This window comes from Callithrix jacchus, chromosome 7 (assembly GCF_049354715.1).
Source record: "Callithrix jacchus isolate 240 chromosome 7, calJac240_pri, whole genome shotgun sequence".
NCBI lineage: Eukaryota > Metazoa > Chordata > Mammalia > Primates > Cebidae > Callithrix > Callithrix jacchus.
The window spans coordinates 37,498,649-37,520,469 of NC_133508.1; positions in this window are offsets into that span (position 1 = coordinate 37,498,649).

Sequence of the window (21,821 nt, forward strand, 5' to 3'; positions counted from 1 at the left end):
CTTCTCCTGGAGTTCTGAGTAGCTTCTCGCTTTCTGGAGCTCCTTCCTGCCTGTGCCATTCACTCCATTTCCATTTCAAGGAGCCCCTTGTGGTTGACATTTGAATACTACCTCACAGGAGTCAGCCTTATTTCATACCTCAGCACTGTTCATCTCTTTCCTGCTTGAAATGGCTTCCTCTCCAGGATTCCAGAATCCCACACTCTCCACCTGTAGTTCTTTCAGTTTCTTACAAACTTCCCCTTCTCTTCCCCTTCTCTCTGGGAAGTGTTCCTTTTGCACAATAATGGCCACATCTGTAGCTTCAGCCCTGACTTCACTCCTGGATTTTAGGTTCATTTATCTAACTGCCTCTATCACCTCTGCAGGCATTTCAAATTGAGAAAATCCAAAAAAAAGTGTTAAATTTACACATCCAAAACTGTTTCACCCATCTTCCTTATTTTTGTAAATGGCATCATTACATGCTTATTCCTGAGACTAACACCCTAGGAGTCATCCATGGTTCTTCTCTTTCCCTGGAAACACTGGTCTGGCCCATAGGAGATTCTCCTGAATTCTACCTTCTAAGTCTTTTTCTAATTTAACCATCTTCCCTGTCTGTCTCCATTGCAACCAGTGCCATTCAGCACACCATCATCTCTTGCCTGGACAAGGCGACAACCTCTTGTCTATCTTCCTTTCTTTCCTCTGAAATAAAAATTTATTATTCTTTCAGAAGGGAGAGCAGCTTTCCAAAGTATGCATCAGATTGCACGACTCCAGTGCACACTGAACATGATTTTACAGGGCCCAAGAGAGCCAGTCTCCCGAGTCATCTAGTTCACCTGCACATCTCACCATGCCCCAGAACACACATCCTTGGCCTCTTTCAACATCTCAGGGATGTTTCTCTGCCTGGAGTCACCTCCCCAGGGCTGCACACATAGCCACTGCTTCCTATGACTCAGGCTGGAAAATCACTTACTCAGAAAGGCCTCCAACAACACGAGTCAGAACCTGATGTTTCTTCTCACCCCAGTCTCTCTCTCTTTATACTCTATTTAGATTTATATTATATTTCCCTTTTCTTTCTTTTTTTGAGTTGGGGTCTTGCTATGTTGCATAGGGTAGAGTGCATTGGCTATTCACAGGTGTGAATAGCTCACAATAGCCTCAAAATTTTGTGCTCAAGGGATCCTCCCACTTCAGGCCCCCAAGTAGGTGAACCTATGAACACATGCCATGGTGCCTGGCTCCTATTTAGATATTTTCACAGCACATATTACTATCTGAAAGTGGCTCAATGTTTTCATTATTTACTTATTTATTGTCTTTCTTGCTGGCAGTAAACCATAGGAACATGTTCTCTGAAGTATGCCCACTAAAACATTGTATGCATGCCTGCAATTGCAGCTACTCAGAATCATGAGCTGGGAGAATGACTTGAGCCCAGGAGTTTGAGATCAGCTTGACCAATATAGCAAGGCCCATCTCAAAATATATGTATTAAAAAAATTATTATAACATTATTGTTTTATTGTATATATTGCATGTATGTATTTTGTGTATATGTAACATATGCATAACATAACATTTATTATTTTAACCATTTTAAGTGCAATGTTAAGTGGCATTAAGTACATCCACACTGTTGTCCAAATATCACCATCTTCCATCCCCAAAACTTTTCCATTAACTGAAACCTTGTCCTCATTAAACAATCTTTATTCCCTTAATCCAGACCCTGGCAACTACCATTCTACTTTTGGTCTCTGTAAACATGACCACTCTAGGTACCTTATATAGGTAAACTTATATGTTATTTGACCTTTTGTGATTGGTTTATCACAACATAAATATGGAATTACAAACCAAAATATGGAATATGTGCATGTGTGTATATTTGCTCATGCATGCTATTGATCAGAAACCATTATTTTTATATGCCAGGGCTTCCAGTTACTCTTTGGAGCCCTTTTGTTTAGATTTGAAGGACTCCCTTTAACATTCTCTGTAGGGTAGGTCTCGTGGTAATACACTTTCCAGAATGAGTGTTTTTGGAAATGTCTTTATTGTGCCATCATTTTTGAAGAAGGATTTTTTTTTAAAATATACAATTCTTAGTTGAGAGTTTTCTTATTTGTTTTCTCAGCATTCTAAATATGTCCTTGATTGTCTTTTGGCCTGTAAATTTCCCACTGAGAAATTCACTGATCATCTTCTAGGGAGTCCCTTTTACACGGCCAGTCAATTTCCTCTTGGTCTTTTCAAGACTGTCTATTTTACTTGATTTTAGGCAATTTAACTATAATATGACTCAGTGTGGGTCTCTTATGGTGATTCTATTTGGACTCATTGAGCTTCATGAATTTGTAGATCCAAGTATTTCTTGGGAAATTTTTAAGCATTATTATTTTAAAAAAACTCTGGGTTTCCCAATATCTCTTCTGAGACTTCTGTAATGCATATATTTGTTCACTTGTCAGTGCTTTTTAAGTCCCTGAGCTCCTTTTGCTTTATTTATTTATTGTTGTTGTTGTTCCTCAGACTCATAACTTAAATTACCTGCCTTCAAGTTCACTGATTTCTTCTTTTGACTTTTTGATTCTGCTGTTGAACAGCCCTAGTACATTTTCCAATTTGATTACTGTATTTTACAGCTCTAGAATTCGTTTGCTTTTTAAAAAATAATTTTGGTTATTTTCTTACCATTTTATGTATTTTTATATATTGCTTTTCTAATTTTCTTAATTCTTCACTTGTGCTTTCCTTTAACTCTTTAAGCGTATTTAAGTATTATTTTAATTTTTTTTATCTAGTAAGTCTGATGTGTGTGTTTCTTCCAAGAGAGTTTCTGAAAACTTATTTTGTTTTTGCAAATAGATGGTGTTTTTCTGTTTCTTTGTATGCCTTGAAATCTTTTGTTTAAAACTGGACATTTAAAGAAACAGATGGCTCTCTCAATCTTTAAAGACTGGTGTGGCAGACTTTTGCTAATTACTAAAACATGTCATAAGTCTGGATCAGCCTCGGAAAAAGCCTTAAGTTCTTTTCTGGGCATGTGTCCTACCTGAGCCTGTGTGTGTGTGTATGCTTTTTCTCTTTTTATTTCCTCAATTGCTCCCATATAAACAGCTGCTTTTTTATGTCTCAATGACCCTCACTCAGCTTCTCTCAGGCTGAGGCCTGAGATGTTCTATTGTATTTCTCTGCTTATGTTCCTTTGGCCCAGGTGTCCATAGTCTGCAACCTCCCCATTAGCTCTCCCATGCCTTGGTGTCTGCCATTGCTTTACAAGGCTTCCCGCAGCCTGAGATCCAAGCCATGGCACCACTCTCCACCTGAGCTCCCAGCAAGGCAAAACAGAAATGAGTCCTTTGGGCAGTCACATACAGAGTAGAATATTATAGATTAGTGCTACTCTTCTTCTTCCAGCCTGTGGGAGGAAACTGGGAATTGTGCTGCAAGATGTTAAGAAGGGGTAGAGCGAGGGTGAATATAAATTTCACAGCATTACCTGCTGGCTTAAATGTAACTTTTCTTGATTTGATGTTTTCTCAGTTGCTGTAGATGCTGAATTTTTTTCAGAGCTCCTAAATTTTTATCATCTCTAGTTGCTTTTCTAATATTTCCATGGGGAACAAAGGTTTGAAGTTTCCAGTCCACTGTCTCACTGACATCACTTCTGACAAGCCCATTTTAAAAATTATGGAACTAAGACTCAGAAAAGCTGGTAAGTGACAGCACTTTGACTAAAATCTGTGAATGTGAATTTTTTGACTAGTGTTTTCTCTTCTACACAGTTAACCTCAGCTCAGCTTCTAATAATCAGAGTAATAATAATATGCATACAAATTGCACACTAAAGTTTAAAAACTAGTTGTTTTCTTACAAGACATTTAGAGATCCTGTGTAGGGTAGTTGGGAGAGGGGAAAATGTCTCATTTGCTAGATAAAGAAACTGGGCTCTTTGTCCCAAGTCACATACAAATTAGTAGAAAACTTGTATTAGTCTTTTTGACTCCACATGGTCATTTTGGCATCTGCCCTACACTTTCAGAGGCTTGGAAGGTGCAGGTGGGAGGATGAGGAAAAGCATATTAGAGAGGGATAATCTTCAGGCAGTCACCTCAACTTCCCCTAAACCAGAAGGTGCCTGCCATGCAAAAGCCATAGTCTATGGCCTGTGAGAATCCCCTGGAATGGAGCAAGGGAGGGAAGAGTCATGGGGAGGGTCAGAGCATCAGCCTCTCTGGAGCTTGGTTGTGCAGAGTCTGCACTGAGGCTTCTTCCTGTTCCCTTGTCCAGGTCTGCTGGCTTGCTCCTCTCCCTCCTGTTCACGTCCCATACTCCACAGGGACAGCTTGAAGGCTGCTCTGCACCTGAATCCAGTCCCATGGCCAGGAGGACTTCCCTATGCCCACCTCTTTTGTGACAAAACCTGCCATGGCTGCTGTCCTGGGTGGGGACAGTGGGAGAAGAAGAGGCTGCCCAGGGCTGCAGCTTATATTCTCTGAAGCCAGAGACACAGCCTAGGAGATTTCATCAGGATTTCTGCTCCCAGATCCCTTTTTCTCCGGACACTCTGATACCCAAGACCTAAAGGTGCCTCCTTGGAAGTCTCTTCTCAGTCAATTCCCTGTCTCCTGAGTGGGCCCTGGTCCTCCCTGCTTCCTGCAACCCCCTGGGAGGTCCCAGACCCCCTGCACATGCCCATAGCTGTGAGAGTTGTGCAGGAACTACTTCAGGAACATGGCCTCATTGTGGTGTGCAGGGAGGGCCTGCAGTAAAAACCTGCATGCACACTTCTACACCAGGACACTGGGGCCTGCCGTCCACCCTGGGCTGGGGATGGGGAAGCAGTACTGAAGGCCTCCATTGCAGGTGAAGTTAACTACAGGAGTAGTTAACAGTAAAGTCTCTAAAGCTAAGTTATTGTTGGGTGTGGAAAACAGAGAATAGAAGCGTACAGTTGATGCTCTGCAGTGATCACTCATTTCCAAAAAATAATTGGACAGTTTTTCTCCAGTTACAAATTGTTTGAGACACTTAGATCATGATAACAAACAAAATCTGAACTACAGTACAATGGTTTCTAACACTCTTGAACTTGGATCTGGTTTGCAGAGTAAGGGAACAAGGGAAAATAATGGAAAGTGCAAATTAACCTGGAAGGTTATTTGGGGAGTAACAACCTCTCAGGAGCATATATAGAGCCCAAGGGTTGAGGGATGTGAAGTGCTATTGATATGAAATTCTTTTCTAAGCAATTTCCCTCAGTCCCCTCAGAAGAAACCTTTAACTATATTCCTTTAGTGTGTCAGGGAAGACACATCTAGCTGCTTCCTCAGTGCCTCCAATTACCACTTATCACTCTCTCCTTCTCTATTTTATTTGGCTTTCATTTGCATAAAGTGAAACTATCTTCCAACTCCACGAAGTTTCAGGCAGAAAGGCATTGAATTGTCAACATTCACATTTCACTCCACCTCTGATTGGACAAAGACAGATGCAATGAATTCCAGAACAGTTCTTCAATCAATAGAGTTTCCTTTCTTAAAATTAAGAGTGTTTGGAGAGGAGGGATACATTGGTGAAGCAAGGGATTTATATGGCAGTAGAATTATGCTGTAGTACACGGTGGTGGGTACGTGGTATTGTGAATTTCTCAGAACTCTTAGTGTGCACAATGCAAAGACTGAACCCTAACAATATAGATTATAGATTTTAGTTAACAATAATGTATTGTAAATTTTTGCTAATTTTAACAAATGTGCCACACTAATGCAAGACATTGACAATAGGGAAACTGGAGGAGAGGTATACTTAGCAACTCTGTGTACTCTCTTTTCAATTTTTTGTAAGCTTAAAACTGCTCTAAAACTAGTCTAATAATTTTAAAAAGTAATTGTTCACTTCCATTACTTATAAAAATTACCGTGAAATGAAATGGTCTTTCTTTGACAATATTTGTAGTCAAAGTCAATTAAATTTTGCTTTAAAAGATGGTTGCTGGATGCCCCGCAAGATGGCCCTTTAGGAGCAACTCAGGATTGCAAATCCCAGTGAAAGCACAGAGGGTGAGTGGATGCCACATTTCCAGACAGATCTTTGTTGCCCACAGACCAGGAGATTACCAGGCAGAGAATGTGGGGGCCGGCACATCTGCCAGGGGGCTTTTGGCCAGCAAGAGGGTCCCAACCTGGAAAGCGGAGTGCGTGGAAGAGAAGAAGAAAGAACAGACGGGGTCTAGAGGGTTGAGAAGTCAGATGCTTCATCAACAGCTTTATTGAACTCAGGGTCTGATTATATACACTACAAGTAGAAGTGTTTATGTCATGGGATCAGTGTTTCATGGGAACAGAAAGTTTTACAATACAATCACAAGTCACCGTATTTTGGATAAATATGCTGGGAACAGGAAGATACATAATCAGGTTAAAGCGGGGGGTGCAATTATCAGTCACAGAGTCCAGATGCAATATCTAAGTTTAAGAGTTTAAAATAAACTATTTATCTAGGGAAGGAGTTTCACAAGAAAATCACAGGCTACATTATAAATCATTAAGTCACAAGCAGTATTGTAAATACCATATTAAGGGTCCAGGTGCAGGAAAGACATAAACAAAGCAATTTTTACTATCAGCTTGCTTTGAAGATTTAAGTCATAATTTTAAGAAGAAACTATAATGAATAGAGACACAAAAGTGGACACTGTGAGAACCAAAAGTAGACACCGTGCGAACCAAAAGTAGACACCATGCGAACCAAAAGTGGACACCATGCCTCCCATCACCTCAGCACAATAGAGTAATAACTCATGTTATTTTCTGTATATAACATAAGCTTTCTTGCAGTCCTTCTTCCCAAGAGCTCGACTACCTCCAACAGGGGGTCCGTGTCCAGGATCAAGCTCAACCATATAGTGTGACCCACTACATGGGGGTCTCACATGGGAGTGTTCCCACAGGAGAAGCATCACGGGTCGCCAGGGCAGCTATTTTGGCCAGCGTGATTGTTTCGCTTGGTGCGGTTATTTTGCTGGCGCCCAGGCGCGGTGACTTTCCATACAAAATACACTGCTTTGGTTGCCCTTTTAAGCTGACAATTGAAGCTCCGGGAAGGCAGAGTCACACATTCATCTGATTAAATGGGTCTGAAACAGATTCCCAGGCAGTACCATTGTTTCAGCTGGTGAAATGGGTCATAACACAGGAAATCACACAGATCCCAGTGCCCTTTCAGCAGGCGATTGGAACACCTGGGAGAGAGTCAACCATTCAACTTAAAAAAAAAGGGCTCTGAGTCAGGGAGTTCTGTGATCAGGCTCAGCGGGTCCCACCCCCATAAAAACAAACAAGCAAAAAAAACAGCAATTGAAAACGTTCAGGGTGGAGAGTTTCATGGCAAGCACAGCTGAACCCAGGACTGTGCAGTTCAATGGGGGAGGGGCGTCAGCCATTACCGAAGCATTCTACCCCTAAGAAGGTAGTTTCCCATTGCTGAGGCAGCCTGCCATTGCCAAGGCAACATGCCATTGCCGAAGAAACCCTCCATAACAGAGAGAGTCCGCAATTACAGAGGTGGGCCACCATTGCCGAGGCAGTTCTAACCACACCCATATAAACAGAACTGCAGGGAAGCTCACACAGCAGCAGGGTGGAGCCGACAGCAGGGAAGAGCCGGCAACAGGGCAGAGGCCAAAACAGCTCAGCAAAGCCTCTGCAGGCAGTCTGGAGGCTGCCTCCTTGCTGGGCAGGGCAGCCCTGAAAAAAGGGGAAAAAAAGAGGCAGCAGCACAACGGAAAATCGTCAAAAAAGCCTTAACTCCCTGGGACAGAGCACCTAGAGAAACAAAGGTTGTTTATGAGTTCTACTGCAGCAGACTTAAACATACCTGCCTAGCAGCTCTGAATGAACAATGGAGCTCACAGCTCAGCACTTGAGCTTCTGTAAAGAACAGACTGTCTTCTCAAGCAGCTCCTTGACCCACATATATACAAAAACTCTCCTCACAAAAAACTGATCAGACTGACATTTGGTGGGCATCATTCTGGGACAAAGATAGCAGAAGAAGAAACTGGTAGAAACCCTTACTGTTCTGCAGCTGCTGCAGGTGATCCCCAGGCAAGCACGACCTGAAGTGAACCTCAGCAGTCCTACAGAAGAGGCACCATACTGTTAGAAGAAAACCTAAGAAATAGAAATAACTTCATCGTCAACATTCTGGACATCCACTCAGAGACCCAATTTGAAAATCAGCAACTACACAGATGGCAGGAGGATAAATCCACAAAGATGGAAAGAAACCAGTGCAAAAAGAAGGAAAACACCTGAAACCAGAACACCTCGCCTCGTACAAGGGATCACAACTCCTCACCAGCAAGGGAACAAAGCTGGATAGAGAATGACTGTGATGAAATGACAGAATCAGACTTCAAAAGGTGGGTAATGAGAAACATCCATGAGCTAAAAGAACATGTTATAACTCAATGCAACGAAATTAAGAAACTTGAGAAAAGATTTAATGAAATGATAACAAGAATGGACAACTTAGAGAGGAATATGAGTGAATGAAGGAGCTGAAAAACACAACATGAGAAATTCACAAAGCATGCGCAAGTATCAACAGCTGAATTGACCAAGCAGTAGAAAGGATATTAGAAGTCGAAGATCAACTCAATGAAATAAAATGAGAAGCCAAAATTAGAGAAAATAGCGCAAAAAGGAATAAAAAAGTCTCCAAGAAATGTGGAACTATGTGAAGAGACCTCATCTACGTCTCATAGGTGTACCTGAATGTGACAAAGAGAATGAATCCAAGCTGGAAAACACTCTTAAGGATATTATCCAGAAAAATTTTCCCAACCTAGGAAGGCAGGCCAGTATTCAAGTCCAGGAAATACAGAGAACACCACAAAGTTATTCCACAATAAGAGCAACCCCAAGGCACATAATCATCAGATTCACCACAGTTGAAATGAAGGAGAAAATGCTAAGGGCAGCCAGAAAGAAAGGTCTGGTCACCCACAAAGGGAAGCCCGTCAGACTCACAGCAGAATCTCTCGGCAGAAACCCTACAAGCCAGCAGAAAGTGGGGACCAATATTCAACATCCTTAAAGAAAAGAACTTTCAACCCAGAATTTCATATCCAGCCAAACTGAACTTCAGAAGTAAAGGAAAAATAGAATCCTTTGTGAACAAGCAAGTACTCAAAGATTTTGTCACCAACAGGCCTGCTTTACAAGAGCTCCTGAAAGAGGCACTACACATAGAAAGAAACAACCAGTACCAGCCATTCCAAAAACATACCAAATGCTAAAGAGCATCAACAAAATAAAGAATCTCCATCAACTAACAGGCAAAACAGCCAGCTAGCATCAAAATGGCAGTGTCAAACTTACACATAACAATATTAACCCTAAATGTAAATGGGCTAAATGCACCAATCAAAAAACACAGACTGGCAAATTAGATAAAAAGCCAAAACTCATCGGTGTGCTGTATCCAGGAAACCCATCTCACATGCAAGGATACACAAAGGCTCAAAATAAAGGGATGAAGGAAGATTTACTAAGCAAATGGGGAGCAAAAAAAACAGGAGTTGCAATTCTCATCTCTGATAAAATAGACTTTAAAGCAACAAAGATCAAAAGAAACAAAGAAGGACATTACATAATGGTAAAAGGATTGATAAAACAACAAGAGCTAACAATCCTAAATATATATGGACCCAATACAGGAACACCCAGATTCATAAGGCAGGTTCTTAATGACTTGCAAAGAGACTTAGACTCCCACACAATAATAGTGGGAGACTTTAACACTCCACTGTCAATATTAGACAGATCAACCAGACAGAAAATCAACAAGGATATCCAGGACTTGAACTCAGACGTGGAAGAAGCAAACCTGATAGACATTTACAGAACTCTCCACCCCAAATCCACAGAATATACATTCTTCTCAGCACCACATCACACCTACTCTAAAATTGACCACATAATTAGAAGTAAATCACTCCTCAGCAAATGCAAAAAAAATAACAAAACAGAAATTATAACGAACAGTCTCTCAGACCACAGTGCAATCAAGTTAAAACTCAGAATTCCAAAACTAACTCAGAACTGCACAGCTTCATGGAAACTCAACAACTGGCTCTTGAATGTTGACTGGATAAACAATGAAATGAAGGCAGAAATAGAGAAATTCTTTGAAACAAATGAGAACGAAGACACAACATACCAGAATCTCTGGGACACATTTAAAACAGTTTCTAGAGGAAAATATATAGCAATAAGTGCCCACATGAGAAGAGTGGAGAGATCCAAAATTGACACCCTAGCATCAAATGGAAAGAACTAGAGGAGCAAGATTTAAAAAAACTCAAAACCTAGCAGAAGACAAGACTTAACTAAGATCAAAGCAGAACAGAAGGAGAGAGAGACACGAAAAATTCTTCAGAAAATCAATAAATCCAGGAGCTGTTTTTTCAAAAAGATAAAAAAAATAGACAGACCATTCGCTAGATTAATAAAAAAAGAAAAGAAGGCCAAGCACGGTGGCTCATGCCTGTAATCTCAGCACTTTGGGAGGCCAAGGTGGGTGGATCACGAGGACAAGAGATTGAGACCATCTTGGTCAACAAGGTGAAACCCCATCTCTACTAAAAATACAAAAAATTAGCTGGGCATGGTGGCGCATGCCTGTAATTCCAGCTACTCAGGAGGCAGAGGCAGGAAAATTGCCTGAACCCAGGAGACTAAGGTTTCAGTGAGCCAAGATCGTGCCATTGCACTGCAGCCTGGGTAACAAGAGTGAAACTCTGCCTCAAATTAAAATAAATAGAGAGAATAACCAAATAGATGCAATAAAAAATGATAAAGGGGAAATCACTACAGATCCAACAGAAATTCACACCATCATCAGAGAATATTACAAACAACTCTATGCACATAAACTAGTAAACCTGGAAGAAATGGATGAATTCCTGGACACTTGTGTCCTCTCAAGCCTAAACCAGGAAGAAGTCAAAACCCTGAATAGACCAATAACAAGGTCTGAAGTTGAGACAGCAATTAAGAACCTACCACACAAAAAAAGCCCAGGCCCAGATGGGTTCACAGCCGAATTCGACCAGACACACAAAGAGCAACTGTTACCATTCCTTCTGAAACTATTCCAAATAATCCAAAAAGAGGGAATCCTTCCCAAATTTTATGAAACCAACATCATTCTGATACAGAACCCAGCAGAGACTCAACAAGAAAAGAGAACTTCAGGCCAATATCCAAGATGAACATAGATGCAAAAATCTTCAATAAAATACTGGCAAGCCAATTGCAACAGCACATCAAAAAGTTTATCCACCATGATCAAATAGGATTCATCCCGGGGATGCAAGGCTGGTTCAACATACAAAAGTCTATAAACGTAATTCACCACATAAACAGAACCAAAAATAAAAACCACATGATTATCTCAATCGATGCAGAGAAGGCCTTTGACAAAATTTAACAGCCTTTTATGCTAAAAACCCTCAATAAACTTTGTGTTGATGGAAGGTATCTCAAAATAATAAAAGCTATTTATGACAAACCAACAGCCAATATCATCCTGAATGGGCTAAAACTGGAAACATTCCCTTTGAAATCTGGCACTAGACAAGGATGCCCTTTCTCACCACTCCTATTCAATATAGTACTGGAAGTCCTAGCCAGAGCAATCAGGCAAGAAAAAGAAATAAAGGGTATTCAAATAGGAAAGGAGGAAACCAAATTGTCTCTATTTGCAGATGACAAAATAGTATATCTACAAGACCCCATTGTCTCAGCCCAAAATCTTCTGAAACTGATAAGCAACTTCAGCAAAGTCTCAGGATATCAAATCGATGTGCAAAAATCACAAGCATTCCTATACAATAACAGACTGAAAGAGAGCCAAATCAAGAACGAACTGCCATTCACAATTGCTACAAAGAGAATAAAATACCTAGGAATACAACTAACAAAAAACATAAAGGACCTCTTCAAGGAGAACTACAAGCCACTGCTCAATGAAATAAAAGAGGACACAAACAGAAGGAGAAACATTCCATGTTCATGGTTAGGAAGAATCAATATTGTAAAAATGGCTATACTGCCCAAAGTAATTTACAGAATCAACGCTATCCCCATCAAGCTACCATTGACTTTCTACACAGAACTGGAAAAAACCACCTTGAACTTCATATGGAACCAAAAGAGAGCCTGCATAGCCAAGTCAATTCTAAGCAAAAAAACAAAAAAAAACCCAAAAAACCAAAAACAAAACAAAAATACAGTGGGAGGTATCAAACTACCAGACTTCAAACTATACTACAAGGCTACAGTAATCAAAACAGCATGGTACTTTTTACCAAAACAGAGATATAGACCAATGGAACAGAGCAGAGCCATCGAAGGCAACACAGCCTATCTACAACCATACAATCTTTGATAAACCTGACAAAAACAAGCAGTGGGGAAAGGATTTCCTGTTTAATAAATAGTGTTGGGAAAACTGGCTAGCTATGTGCAGAAAGCAGAAACTGGACCCCTTCCTGACATCTTACACTAAAATTAACTCCAGATAGATTAAAGGCTTAAACATAAGACCTAACACCATAAAAACCCTAGAAGAAAATCTAGGCAAAACCATTCAGGACATAAAAGTAGGCAAGGACTTCATGACCAAAACACCAAAAGCATTGGCAACAAAAACCAAAATAAACAAATGGGACCTAATCAAACTCCACAGCTTCTGCACAGCAAAAGAAACAGTCATTAGAGTGAATTGGCAGCCAACAGAATGGGAAAAATATTTTGCAGTTTACCCATCTAACAAAGGGCTGATATCCAGAATTTAAAAAAACTAAAATAGATTTACAAGAACAAAACAAACAAGCCCGTTCAAAAGTGGGAAAAGTATATGAACAGACACTTTACAAAAGAACACATACATGAGGCCAACAAACATATGAAAAAATGCTCATCATCACTGGTCATTAGAGAAATGCAAATCAAAACTACATTGAGATACCATCTCACGCCAGTTAGAATGGCACTCATTAAAATATCTGGAGACAACAGATGCTGGAGAGGATGTGGAGAAATAGGAACACTTTTATACTGCTGGTGGTAGTGTAAATTAATTCAACCATTGTAGAAGAAAGTGTGGCGATTCCTCAAGGCCTTAGAAATATAAATTCCATTTGATCCAGCAATCCCATTACTGGATATATATCCAAAGGATTGTAAATTGTTCTACTATAAGGACACATGCACATGAATGTTCATTGTAGCACTGTTTACAATAGCAAAGACCTGGAATCAACCCAAATGCCTATCAATGATAGACTGGACAGGGAAAATGTGGCACATATACACCATGGAATATTATGCAACCACCAAAAATGATGAGTTCGTGTCCTTTGTAGGGACATGAATGAACCTGGAGAACATCATTCTCAGCAAACTGACACAAGAACAAAAAATGAAATACTGCATGTTCTCACTCATAGGCGGGTGTTGAACAATGAGAACACATAGACATGGGGTGGGGGGGCACTACACGCTGGGGTCTGTTGGGGGGAATAGTGGAGGGGCAGAGGGTGGTGGAGAGTTGGGGAGAGATAGCATGGGGAGAACTGCCAGATATAGGTGAAGGGGAGAAAGGCAGCAAATCACACTGCCACGTGTGTACCTATGCATCTGTCTTGCATGTTCTTCACATGTACCCCAAAACGTAAAATGCAATAAAAAAATAGAAAAAGAAAAAAACAAACAAAACAAACAAACAAAAAATTATAGCTATTGAAAATGACAGGTATATTAATTGGTTTCACTATAGTAACCATTTTACTATCTGTATGTATTCTGTGACATCATGTTGTAAACCTGAATTATATGCAATAAAACGTATTTAAAAAAAAAATATGGTTGCCTTAAAAATATATTAAATTAGTTAATATGCACACACAGACACACGGTTGTTCATATGCACATGCAGAGACACACGCACATGCTCAGGCATGCACAAGCATGTGCACACACATAGAGACTGATATCACCATCATGCATACACATGTGTACATGGGTAGAGACCTACACACAAAAATACACAGGTGCACATTCACACACACGTCTTCACACACAGGATTCCAAAATAGAACAATATCCTGCATGTGTCCACTCAGAGCTTCTTCACATGGTACCTCCCTCCTGCATGGCAGGGTCAGTTAGGAAGCACCTTTGCTTCTCCCTCTCAGTCCACCAAGGCACTGTCAGATGCAAGAGTCATGGCCATGTGTACAAGAACTCCACAGTTCAAGGCTGAACAGGCCATGAAGGTGATAACATGAAGCCATCTGAAAGTCACGCAAGGTCATCTCTATTTTCACTACAGAAAAACAGAAGGCATATGTGCCTGGCCCCCACCATGGGCCAGTGGTCCCCAAACTTGTGTGTCTCAAGGTCTGCAGAGCTTGAAGACATATAGATCCTTGGTGAAAATTCTGATTCAGGACATCAGATGAGGTATAGATCTCTAGTATAGAAAAATAAAAATTCCATAGATGGTTCTGTTGTTCAGCCAAGATTTATAAATCACAAAAATAGACCATTGAAAAACACTTGATTTTAAGGATATGGATATGGAAAAGGATTTAGGAGTTGCCCTGACATCCTTTGTCTTCTAGAACCTTATTTGTTTCTTTATAGGCATGTGCCATGTTTGGTGATGTCACACTAACCTGTTTTGTGTCTGTCGCTCTCACGAGAATGTCAGCTTCCTAAGGGCAGGCACTGTGGCTGCTGTATTCCTAGTGTCTGGTAAAGCATAGTGCTCAATAAGTATTCACTGACTGAATGATGAAGAGCTGACTTTATGTATTTTTTTATTGTCTTATAGTTTAGATAATGGCTATATATTTTTTCCTGTGGAATAGATATGAGAGTACAAACATGGTGGAAAAATCTACAAACACTATTATTACAGGTAGTTTAGAGAGCCATAAGTTGGGCAGAAGAGGGCTCTTCCCCCACCCACCAGAAATGTCAGGTGATCATCAGGTGGTGCTTCAGCAATTATCACAATGCCTCTCTAAAACTGACAATTTGGCAGCTGGTGTCAGGGACAGAGAATGTCTTGATGGTCCACAGCTGTCACACTAAGGTATTGAATGCAAGCACCAGGGAGAAGCAACTTCCAAAACAGATAAAAACATCTGCATTTGGTAATAAAATCTCAGATATTGGGCAAGTGAGGCCAGGCATTAAGAGACAAAATGGCGGATTACGACCTTCCAGGAGCACTCCACCGGAAAAGGGAAGAAAGTCCTGGATGTACCTGCACACAACTTCCTGAACACACAGCGCATTCTCACTTCCCAAGTGTAAGGAGGGCACTTGCTGAGGGAGTAATCATGGGAAAGGGGCATAAGACACAAGATGGGCCAGCATATAAAGTCCGAGGATGAAGGCTAAATGCTTCACTTGACCTTCTCAGTGCCCACTTGGGTCTCTTCCAAGTGTACTCTTTTTTCTTTCCTGCTTTAAATATTTTTAATGAACTTCCACTCATGTTCTAAAACTTGCCTCAGTCTTTTCTGCCTTATGGTCCTGAGTTGAATTCTTTCTTCTGAGGAGGCAAGAATTGAGGTTGCTGCAAACTCGTATGGATTCACCACCAGTAACTCACATACCTTCTACCCCTCACACTATCACGTGTGCAAACAGCAGTGACTAATGAAAGGCTAGGAGAGCTCTTAGCTCTCAAGGCTATAGACTAAGGAAAAGGAGAGGAAGAAGGTTAGGGGTGTGTGTGTGACCATTTTACTGAGTTGAAGGTGAGTGTGCGTGAACCTTTCACTGAGTTGAAGATGAGGCCATCTTGAGACCAGCACTTCCAGCATGAAACAGTGATCCAGGACCCCTCCATGTCTGGGGCTCCAGGCCCTGCCCTGTATTCTTCAGGACTGAGCACATCTGTTTCCAGAGATTTCTAGCTGTCACACCCAGGAGGAAGGGAATCTCCCACTCACCTTCTGAAGCTGACTTTTAAAGCATTGGATTTGTGGATCCCCAGGCTCATATGCCAGTTCTGAGATAACAGGAGAGTGGATGTGAAAGGGTGGGGAGGGGAAGGGGTCCTTGCCTACTACATTTCATGGCTGCTCTCCCCATGACATTCAGGCCACTGCCTGGGAATGGGCAGCAGAGATGGAAAGAAGTGGTCCAGAATGTATTTGTGCACACAGGCACAGGCATGCACAATCACACAGGCATGCTGTATGCACACACACACTTGCACATGTGTGCACATGCACATACACCCCACTGCAGGAAGAAAGACTATGGCTTGTGGGCTAATCTCTGGGCTGGGCAGGTCCTGGGAGGCCCTGAGGCTGAACCCATGGAGTTGGTCAGAAGGTGCTGCTGCTGCTCAGGCTCCCAGCTGGACACCTCTCCTACAGGATTGATGCTCCCCAGAGACTGGGGAAGAATCAGCAGCTGCTTCCTTCCCTGGCTGCCTGAGAATGCCTAGGGCTTCTGCTATATAGTTAAACTTGGTCCCCTCACCCAGTGCAGTAAATACCTATACTGAGGTCTTTGCAGTGATAGAAAGAAAGGTGTTTATTGCCAGGCACCAAGCAGGGAGAATCTGTGCAGCTCCTACTTAAGACCCAAACTCCCCAGTGGCTTGTAGGTAAGGGATTTTTAAACCAGGAGTATATTTCAGGAAAGCAGAAGCTACAGGCAAAATCACAAATCAATACACTGAAGTTACACATTGCTTTTGCCCTAAAAGGATAAGATATTTTGAAGTGGGGGCACACAGGCCATCGGTAGATTCAAGAATCTTCTGATTTGCAGTTGGTTAAAGTAGAGAAGCTTTGTTTAAACATTTGGGATAAGTAGAAGAATGTTAAGTGGTATGGGGAGTGACTTTCTTTAAGTCCCTCAGGAAGAAACTTGGAACCAAGGGTGGTAATTAGTTTAGACTTCATTTCCTCTTTACTTGGGGTGTGCAGGTGGATCCATTCTGTGGGGGTCTTCCATGGGGGTCCAGGCTGATGAATCACAATCAGGAACATATGGTAGGAGATTACCTTTGGTTTCCATAGGGAGAGATAACATCTCTGGGACTCTAACTTCTTTAGCTATTGCTTTAGCCTACTGTTACCTTCTTGTTTAACAGGTCACCAATTTACTTCTGGGGGCTAGATGGTTGCCTGGAGTTTCCCTTGAAAACACTCAGGAGTTTCCTTTATTTCCATGCTTGAGGTCCATAGGCCCCTTAAAAAGTATGTTCTTGTTTTGTCTCTCACCCCTTGCCCCAGATTAACATAGTCAAGAGTCCAATAAAGTTCAATGAAGATAAAACTTCTGTGTGTCTCATTTGGAAAGAAACAACTATGTGGCTTCAGGAGCCACAGCTGCTCAGATGAGCCTCCTTCCTGAGCTCTGTCTCAAGGCTGCTGTAGGGCATACATCCCCATCCTGAGGACTAGAATCCCACTCTTTGAGACACACCAGGCCACTTGCTAATTCTTTGATAGGTCTTGCATTTCTCCTGAAGGACTCACCTCTGGGACCTCTCCCCTCATCCCACCCCTTTCCCAAAGTACCCCCCCAACCACATGGCCATACCCCCATGTGTGGCTGACTCTTCCATACTAAGAGTTCAGTGGGGGTCCACTGTAGGATTCTGCCCCTTTTCCCTCAGCCTGGCTCAGCACAGGCTGCATGGCAGACAGCATCTGTCCACGCATCAGTTTGTTACTGGAAAGGATTCCCGATCCAGACCCTAAGAGAGGAAGAATTCAGGGTGAGTCCATAGAGTAGTGGTTAAGTAAATTTACTAAGAAAGTAAGTGAATTAAAAAATGGCTACTCCATAGGCAGAAAAGGGTGTTCCCAAAGGCAATAGGAGGAACACATCTGCCTCAGGTTCAATGCCTGTTTATATGTTAGAGAGTAAAGCAGAAATCATGGGTCAGCATTGAGAGAGCTCTACTATGAGAGCTTGTGTCAAAGCATTGTTTATCTTGCATACATAAGAACTTCCAAAGGGAAATATATTATTATTTTTAAAGAGAAACTTATTTGTAAACTAAGAGTACTTCTGCTTTTAATCTCTCAGGAAATCAGGACATTTCCTGGGTCTGTGAAGCCCTGGATCTCTTTAGTAAACATTAACTTGTTCCCTTGGCTGCAACCATATTGTAACTAAGAATACCTAACCTCCTGGGAGTGTAGCCCAGCAGGTCTCAGCCTAATTTTTCCCACCCCTATTCAAGATGGGGTCTCTCTGGTTCCAATGCCTCTGTCAAATTAACACTTATCCTCAGCTGTTTCCTCCCCAGCCCACTGAGCCCAAGGAGAAGCATAGGGGATTCTTCCCCAACACCATTGGGTTTACCACCCGCACAGACAAGGTAGTTCATTAAAGGACTCAGAGAGCCCCATCTTAGGTGGTTCTGGTTACAGCCCGAGGACTGTAAACCAAAAACAAACAAACAAAAATTATAAACCCCCAAATCAACTAATGGATCATCCCTTCAGTCAAGGGTACTCCAAAGTTAACCTGAAAAATTAATTCAGGCCATGATGGGAATTGGGTGTCAGACATCCCTCATTATATCCTCCTCCCTTTTGGAATTCAGGCCCAACTGACCAACATCAATATCAATGCAAGACCTTAAGACTAATAGAACAGACTCTAAGTCTGATAAGAAATACTTACAATCTATCCTCTCTGAAGCCTGCTATCTGGAGGTTTCATCTGCATGAGAAAACCTTGGTCTCTGCAACTTCTTATGGTAACCCAGATGTTCCTTTCTATTGATTCTGGGTCTTTAGTTAATAACCAACTGCCAATTGGAAAGTCTTCCAATCAGCCCATGACCTCGAAGCTGCTTTTTGCCTTTTTGGTTGCCCCAGCTTTTCAGATAGAACCCATGTACATCTTACATGTGTTGATTAATGTCTCATGTCTCTCTCAAGTGTATAGAGACCACGCTGCAGCCCAACTTTCTTGGGCATACATTCTTAGGATCTCCTGGGGCTGTGTCACAGGCCATTGGTAACTCATATTTTGCTCAGAATAAATCTCTTCAAATATTTCAGATTTCAGTTCTTTTCATGGACAGAACTAAACTCTAACTTTTTTTCTTCTGGCTCAAATTCCTATATAAGGGGTCTGGGGAGTTATGCCCTACAGACCATGAAATCTAGGTAGGCAGATTTGTATTAATCTGGTACAATGTGACTTATATCCAGTCTGACCCTGGTGTAGCATCACGTGACAGCAGACCATGAAGGACATAGAAATATTTTACTCCAAAATGTATTTTTGATATATTTTGAAATGGACCTGCAAACAGTCTTTTGTGAAGAAAATTTGTATATGTAGAGAATTTTCATTCCTGTATCCAGGCCTCCCTTTTCAGACCTTTTCTGGATTGAGGAGACAGCCTGACACATTTTAAGGTTTGAGCAGAGCCATTCACCATCTAGTCTCTCTGAGGAACAGCACCTACGAGGCTTAATCTATGTAGCAAGAACTTTGGCTTCACAACTCCCTTGTCTTAACTCAGATATTCTTTCTTACCTCTTTCAAATCTGTAAGACAAAGCTTAACTCTCTCAACGAATTGTCCACTAAAAAATCCCTAAAACCCACCTATGACATGTAAGTGCGGTCTCTCCACCATACTAGAAGATGTCCTGATTTTTTGGAATGAACCAATGAATATCTTCCATGTATTTGTTTATGATTTTACATGCAATTTCAGGTCTCCTGAAATGTATAAAGCAACCTGTAACCTGACCACTTCAGGCACATTTTCTCAGGACCTCTTGAGATTGGGTAATCCCAGGCTACATTCACCGATACTGGCTCAAAATAAACTTCTTTAAATATATTTTGGCAGAAATTGTCTTTTTTCATCATTACACCTAGGCATGTGCTTTGGCCTCCTCTTTCTTGCCAGAGAGACACAATCTTTTGGCAAAATTACCCAAACAAGAATGTTTTGACACTTTTCCCATCCCTATTCAAGATTCTTTCTTTCTTTTTCTTCTCTTTCTTTTTCTTTCTTTCTTCTTTCTTTCTTTCTCTCTCTCTTTCTTTTTTTTTTTTGAGACAGAGTCTCACTCTGTCACCCAGGCTGGAGTGCAGTGGTAGGATCACAGCTCACTGCAGCCTCAACATTGTGGACTGAGGTGATCATCTCACTTCAGCCTCCCAAGTAGCTGGGACTACAAGCATGTACCAACACACTCACCTAATTTTTCTATTTTTTGTAGACATGGCGTTTCACCCTGTTTCCTGGGCTGACCTTGAACTGCTGAGCTTGAGATCTCCCCACCTCAGCCTCTTAAAGTGCTGGGATTACAGACATGAGCCACTATGCCTGGTGTGTGATACTTTTCAAGGAAGTTCATGTACAATCTAGAGGCTACTTCTGCTCCTAATTTCTCTCTCAGGAAGTGCTACAGTTCTTTATGGGGTAAGATGATGTCTCTCCACTGCTGGTGTCCAAACAGGAAGAGCAGTCAATACTTCTTATTAGGCCAAGACAATATTTTAATCCCAGAGAGGCCTGTGGGTTTATTGCAGAGAACCTTTCTGCTGCTTTCCAGATTAGGACTGGGGAGAGTCCCCTGGCTCTGCAGCTGGCACTCAGAGCCTGGGTGTGTGCAAGATGCTCTCAGCACCTGCCTGCTCTTCTAACTTCAAGTGAGGGCAAAGGTTGTTGTTGAGGTCTCTAGGACAAGATTGAAGCCTATGAACAAGGCAGGGTCCAAAACCATGACCAGGCCTGTGTGTGAATGCACACTTTGTATCTGATGGCCTAATTATATCACATGTTTGCAGGGATGTACTGGCAAATTGCCTTGAAGAGAGGACTAAAGAAGCTGTCAATTAAGAAAACCACCCACCTGCAAAGATCTGGAGAAAGAATTTAGCCCCTGCTCTGTATTTTGGGCATACTGAACTCTATATTCCAAGGTTTCCCAAGTTTTGTAGGAGGCCTTTCCAGCAGAGACATGGGTAGCTCATCTGGGAGACAGGCAGGCACTGGGAGCCCTCATGAGGTGTGGGCAGGAGGGTGGAGTCACTGGGGTGTCCAGGTTTTTTTGGCAGGTGAGGCTGGGAGGGCTCTGCATGGCTCCTGTGACAGCTGCCCCTCTCTCTAGGAGCCCCAACCTGGCTGACATCAGAATTCTAGCCTCACCATGGCAGCTTCCCTCCAGCTAGTGAAGAGAGGGACTATTCTGCTGAGACTGAAGCTGATTCTTCCATGAATAATCTTTATAAAGGCAGGAGCCCTGCAGGGCATCTATAACTCAAAGCAGCAGCAAGAATGAGTAGGGTTGTCACACAGAGATGATGACAGGGAGAGGCAAATGTGCTCACTTTGTTACATCCCAGAGAAACTAGCCTGGAGGTATTTAATAAAAATTCAGTAAGCCACAGCCGTAACCCCTTCTCTTTTCAAACCTCTAAAAGTCTTTGTCAGTTCTCCACATTGCTAGTCATCAGGGAAATGCAAATTAAAGCCACAGCATCAATTCGCACCTGGTAGAATGGCTATAACGGCATGAAGGACAGTATGTAAAATGCATTAAGCCAGGCACAGAAAGAAAAATGCTGCACGATCTCACACAGATGTGAATCAAAGAAATAATCTTATGGAGGCAGGGAGTGGAATGGTGGTTGCCAGGGGATGGGTGAAGAAGAAATATTGGTCAAAGGATATAAAGTTCCAGTAAGACAGGAGTTATAAATTTTAGAGATTTATTGCACAGCATGT